Raw genomic sequence first — 6,215 nt, forward strand, 5'->3', positions numbered from 1 at the left:
TGCTCTCTTTTCACATTTTGCACTAATTAGCTGCTCGTAGCTCCCAGTTACTATTATTGAAAAGACATTTTATTCTGCCTGTGTTGACTGTGGCATACATACTAAAATTACTGTTGGTTTATATTTAAAGATATGTCTTTTTAGCATTTAATTTTTTCATGTTCAATAAATCTACATAGTGTGTATCAGATAAATACATGCCTTGTGAACTCTTTTTCTGAACATTATACATCACTAATTCAGGTCATTATACAATGAGCAAAACATTTTCTATTTATTGTGTTTACTAAACACTTAATATCCTGTTGTTGTTGTTGTAGTAGTCAGAATCATTTTCCTAATCGTTTTCTGCAAGCTTCCCAGAGAGAACTGTGTAATTTTGGTACTATTTATGGAGAAAAATGAGATGCGTTCAATAGCACGTCAAGTAAATGGCTAGCATTTCCATGAGGGTCTTTCAGTCAGTGCACAGCAGGTGAGCTGAACATGCGAAAAAGCAACAATGTAGCTACAGGCACACTGGAAGAAATGTGTCTGTTGCACTAGAAACACAAACAACCTCCATCCATCCATTTTTCTAAATGCTTTCCGGTTCAGGGTTGCAGGGCCTATCTCAGCTGGAAGGGTACACCCTGTACAAGGTTTCCTGTCAATTACGGTGTCCTTACCTAAATGATGCTAGTGTTTTTGTCTGAATTTACAGTAGTGTAAGTTTACTTAATTACATGGATATTTGTTGCAATCAATAGTGTCTCAAGAACTCTTCTGCCATGTCAAGTGCAAATGCTGTTAGTGTTTACCTTCATATCCTCCTTTATTATTGTTTTGTCCATTGTCTCGGCTGTTTTGTATTTCGATTTTGAATTTAGTTGAAATGTAAATCAGTCATGATGATTTGTGACGGAAATGGAAGGTTTACAAGATGTTAGTTGGATCTGCTATGGTTTAGACATGGTGGCGCTAATAAAAGAGACCTGTCCAGTCAGCTTATTCATAGTGACACTGCCTAAATTTAATATAACCATGTTGCAAAACTAACATACTGTAAGGTTCACATTCTTTGTATGTACCACACACTCAAAATAAAAAACTTAGCATAACTTTTCCATTGAGGTTGCAGTGACTTTAGTTGAGTTTACAGTTTTTTAAGTGAAGCTACATTATAACATTTTACAGTGTTTATTAGCCAGCATTAAATAGCTATTTTGCAGAGTTGAAGTATATTTTACAGTATAATACTGTTAAAGTTTTGACTACATTTCTACTAAAATTAAAATATTATCATCCTAATATTCTAATATTACTCTGATCTCTAAATGAATAAACAAATAAACAAATACCTACAGTAAATAGCTTATTACTGTGTAAATGCTGCTTAAATGTATCTATATATATATATATATGTTTAGCTAATAAAAGGTCACCATCTTTCAGACTCCATGCAACAATCAATCTACTTTGTTCTAAATTCCCTGGTCATACATAAGTTTGCTGCTGTATTCAACAACTAAAGCGCCCTGTTGATAAATGATTATCACTACAAGAGCTTCAGTCTCTGCGGTCCACCCTTATCAAAGCCTTGACAATGTTCTTGGCCATTATGAAACTTCTAAATAAATGATTTTAAATAAAACATTTACATTCCTTCGGATCTTGAAAGAAACAAAGATATAGTGTATTAGACCAAAAAAAAAAAAAAAAAAAAAAATAATACATTATTCCCAAAAGGAAGATTTTGTATTTTTAAAACCTGAGCTCCAGCCTGAAGTGGCATCAAGCTGTGTCCAGGTTTTTGCAGGGCCAGTTGGCAAAGTCCAACTAGACAGCACCCAGGGCACCGGCAGCCAGAGGGGTGCCAAGAAGTGTGTGTGTGTGTGTGGGGGGGGGTGCAATGTGGTTTTGACAAAAGAAGAGGAGCTGATGAGCTGTTTGCTTACAGCTGTTTGTAGGAGTCTTTCCTCTAAGGATCTCCCACAGCAAAAGAGTTGTGTGCGTTTATACATGTGGCACAACAGCAGGAAGCGTATGAATTATTGGTAATTACGATTCATTGTCTGAAGTAAGGAGACAATAATAAACAATGTTGGTCATTGCCACAGTCAGCACCAAAGAAATGCATGTTTCTTTTAGACTGGTGAGTTCATGCAAATACCAGGTAGGAGCAATGGCTTCTCAGCTGTCATCAAGTTTAGGGGGACAGGTCGCCAGTCCTTCCCTGTTATCCTCAATCAACTTACTCATGTCTCTGCAGGAAGCATGTAAAAAAAAATTAGGGCCACTAAAAGAAAATAACAGGGTGACCGGAACTGTTTTTTTTTCATAGTTCTTAGATCGAACCATTTTCTTCTGCTTCTTACAGTCAAAATTCTCTACAAACTCAGGTGCCAGCCCACTAGGAGGTTGAAATTCAGTACTTTCAGTCAGTGAAGCAACACTGAGCCAAGAGCACTAACCACTGCACCGTCACCCCCCTTACTCTCACGTGTTTTACAACCAGAATGGGCAAAAAATACTAGAAATTTCTGGTCAAACACTGCCCCCAGGTGGTGAAATTTTAAAACAGCATTACCTCAATACCTTTAAAGTAAGTCAAATAAGTCAAATACCAGCCCGGGCTCACTTTCTAGAGCCGGTCATCCACTAATCCGAAGGTTGGTGGTTCAACCCCTGCCTGGGCCAGTCTGGATACCAAGATACTGAATCCCAAGTTGCTCCTAGTAAGCATCAGAGTGTGATTATTAGACAGATGGAACTTAGGTGCAGAAAATGGTGCTTGGGTGAATGAGGGAAGTTGTATACAGCTCTCTGAGTATTCAGGTAAAAAAAAGCTTTATATCAAAACCAAAACTGTTCTGTCATTATTCTCAAAGTTAGCGCCACATGTCAGAGCAGTGAATTGCCAAAGTGTGGAGCGGTGCAAAGGTACTGCACACAATACTAGAAGAGCTACAGTATTAACAGAAATTCACATTGAAATTACTTACAATTATCTGCAGTTACATATTTCTATAAATGTATTTATTTCTATAAAAATGAATTCAGTCTAGTAATAAGAGGTGGTTAGTTTGTGATATTACTCATTACTGTGACCCAAATTTACTCCTATTGTATTGAACTTTATATACAAGTGCAGGTAGGTCACACATCAGTCTTTACAAATTAAGGCCTATAATTTGGCCTTAGCAAGTTACAGTCAACAGCCTGTGTTATTCATGTTTTTTGAATCACATTTTCAAGGAAATACATCACTCTCTCTTGTTTGTTGGTTAAATTGAAGATTTATGATTGGGTGGGCCCTAAAGATGAGCAAATCAATCCAAATGGTATCAATACCAACGTTGGTATTGGTATCGGAATGATAGTAGCACGATAGGACTGATACTTTGTTTCTATCCTCTGAGTTTAGTAAATAGCCCACCAAATTGTCTGAATATCTTTGTTTTCACTGTCATGTCTATTTTATTAATAACCTATTGCACATTTTAAAACACAGAAGTTTAATGGAGAGTCCTTGCTTAAATGCACCTTGGGAGTTTTAGCTGTGGCTTTAACAGTGGTTTTACACCTACAGGAATGTATCTTCTCTCCTACTTGGCAAGTTTAGATAACACAATTTAAAATTGTTGTTTGAGTCGCCTTTTAGATTCCCTCCCACACAAACACACCCCACAACCCTGTAAATAACTTTCATTGTGTTCCTCAGATGAAATATGCTCAAGAATTATGAACAATTCTTCTCACAGTGCATACATCGTATTTGGAAGTATATTAAAACCTTCCTGTATTGCCACTTCTCCACACATAAAATGCAAATTCAGCCCCAAATGCACGGCAGCTTGGCAATTAAATTGCTGCTTGTATCCTCGCGAAACTAAACAGATGTCTTCCCCTTGTGATGCACGATTCTATCAGCATCTAACAAAGTGCTCACCTCCAGTGAAACAGCAAAGCTTTCAGGGGCATGAGAGGGACTCTGCCACGCTGAAAAGCTGCAGTATCTGACAGAGATGCCCACTGTTTCTTTATATAACACCTTTTTATAGCACCTATTTACCTTGAAATGATGTTGCCAAGTAACAACATCCCAACTGTGCAGCCGCGGTGGGGATGGTGGTGTGTGTGTGTGGGTAGGTGTGGGTGTGTGTCAGTGATGGATGTCCTGAAGGGCTGTTATTGACTCTAAAAGTGGGGTTCTAACAGCGAGCTGGGCGAATGAATTCCAGTGTTTTTCACTCTCATGCAGGTCTGCTGCTGCAGTAAAGGTGTAGACAAGAACTCATCCATCACTGCTGCAAGTTCCATCCTTAACGCTGCTAATCGCCTTGCACGGGGCCCAAACCTCTATGATGCTTCTACACCACCCCTCCTTTTTTTTTCCTTTTTCACAAGTTTCTCCAACCTCTCCCACTCCCTCCATCCTCTTTCTCTCTCAGCATGAGTCACTTAACTGATACATGTACTACAATAATCCCTCTTCTTAGTGAATGGGATTAATATTCAATTCAAGAAGAGCCTTTCATCAATACCCCTCCATGCCTTCTTTGTTCGCTCTGTTTAACCTTTTTTTGCTTTTTTTTTTTGGCAAATCCAGCAATGATGTAATAATGCAACAGATCAGGGCAGATGTAGTGATGTGTAGTTAAGTGCAGCAGAGCCAGTCACTTTGGTTAAAAATGATACGTGTGGAGGGAAAATGCACGTACAGCAGTTTGGAGAGGGGAAAAAAAATCTATTAACAATGCATCAAAAGAGGATTTGGACTCAAATTGTCCTCAGTGCTCTGTTTTAATGATGCCTTCTGGTCTGTTAGGCTTCTACGAGAGACCAAGCTACTGCTTTTAAGTCACCCTGCAACAGTATCTGAAGCTGTTTGTGCTTTATCCTTGAAACTCCAGCACTTGCATTGATAGAAGTATCAACCAGAGCCTGTTATGCACTGATCCAATCCAATGCTGATCCAGGATTAGCTGGGGAGGCGAGACCACATGACGGAGTAAACTTGAGAACGGACGTAAAGAGTTTACCCCGCCTCCCCTCTGCTCATATCCACACACATATATTTTAACATGATTTTTGATGGTGGGGATAGAGGAATGTTTCTTTTAGACAGTGAGCTGTCTAAATGCACTCCCAGCCTGGAGCAAAGAGGGTCAAATCTATCTGAGGTTGCTCTCTGCGTGTGTTTGATAGTGTTTTGCAGTACTGCAAATTTTGGTATCGATCCAAAAGTACAGAGTCAGTAATGCCAATACCAATACCGATATTTATGTAGTCTATGTAAGGGAGACCAGTGTGTCATGATTGATGAGATGACTCACCAATAACAACAATTTATTTAACAGAATTCAGTGTATTAAACGTAGAGGATTGAAACAAAGTATCGCTCCTATTGCTCCAGTGTCGATGCAATACCAATACCAGAGATGATATCTATATTATTGATAAGGGTGTTTGATAGCTCAGGGCCTGCTTATTTGTGTTAAACAAGGAGGGGTCTCACTTCTTAAACTGCAGCAATAAGGTTTCCAGGGTTTTTGGTGAAAATGAATAACGATCTTATTTTATGTTCACCTTGCTTTTAGTCATGCAACAGGATGGTGTTAAAGTTTTGGTGTTTTTTATGGATGGAAATGGGTCGTTGTGGTTCAGAGATAAAAGAGGAATTTGGCTCCACCTAGTGGTTTCTCTCGTCAAATTTATTTATTTATTTTTGTATTTGCGTCATCACCCTTTCTCAATCCTTGGAAATCTGAGATCAAGCTACCGAGGAAGGAGTCAATTGGTCGAACGACAATTGGAACAAGAGGTAGTCGCCTTCAAAATAAAGCGTCTAGCGAGCGTTGACGGCCATCTGAAATGGTACAGAAAAAGTAAAACAGACAGTAGAACAGCCATCTTAAAACGTTATGAACTGAATAATATTAAAAGACAGTAACATATCACATTCCCAGGAATTTCTAACAGATTAACTGCCTAACAATTCAGCTGAAAGCAAGCGCGGATAGAAGCCAAGTGCATTAGATATTGATATTATATTAATTGTACCTTTTTTATACTTACAATGAAAATATAATGCTAATATATGGTTGTTATCAATAATAATAATAATAATAATAACTCTTAAAGCTTAGGTGTAAACGTAAGGTAAATTAGATAAGTAGAAGATCACATATGCATTAATGAATACAACAACGATAATAGTAATAATAACATTA

Source organism: Aulonocara sp. 'chitande type north' Nkhata Bay, linkage group LG23, assembly GCF_057382095.1.
Source record: "Aulonocara sp. 'chitande type north' Nkhata Bay isolate Kocher_YH1m ecotype deep benthic linkage group LG23, A_spYH_male_GT1.1, whole genome shotgun sequence".
Taxonomy (NCBI): Eukaryota; Metazoa; Chordata; class Actinopteri; order Cichliformes; family Cichlidae; genus Aulonocara; species Aulonocara sp. 'chitande type north' Nkhata Bay.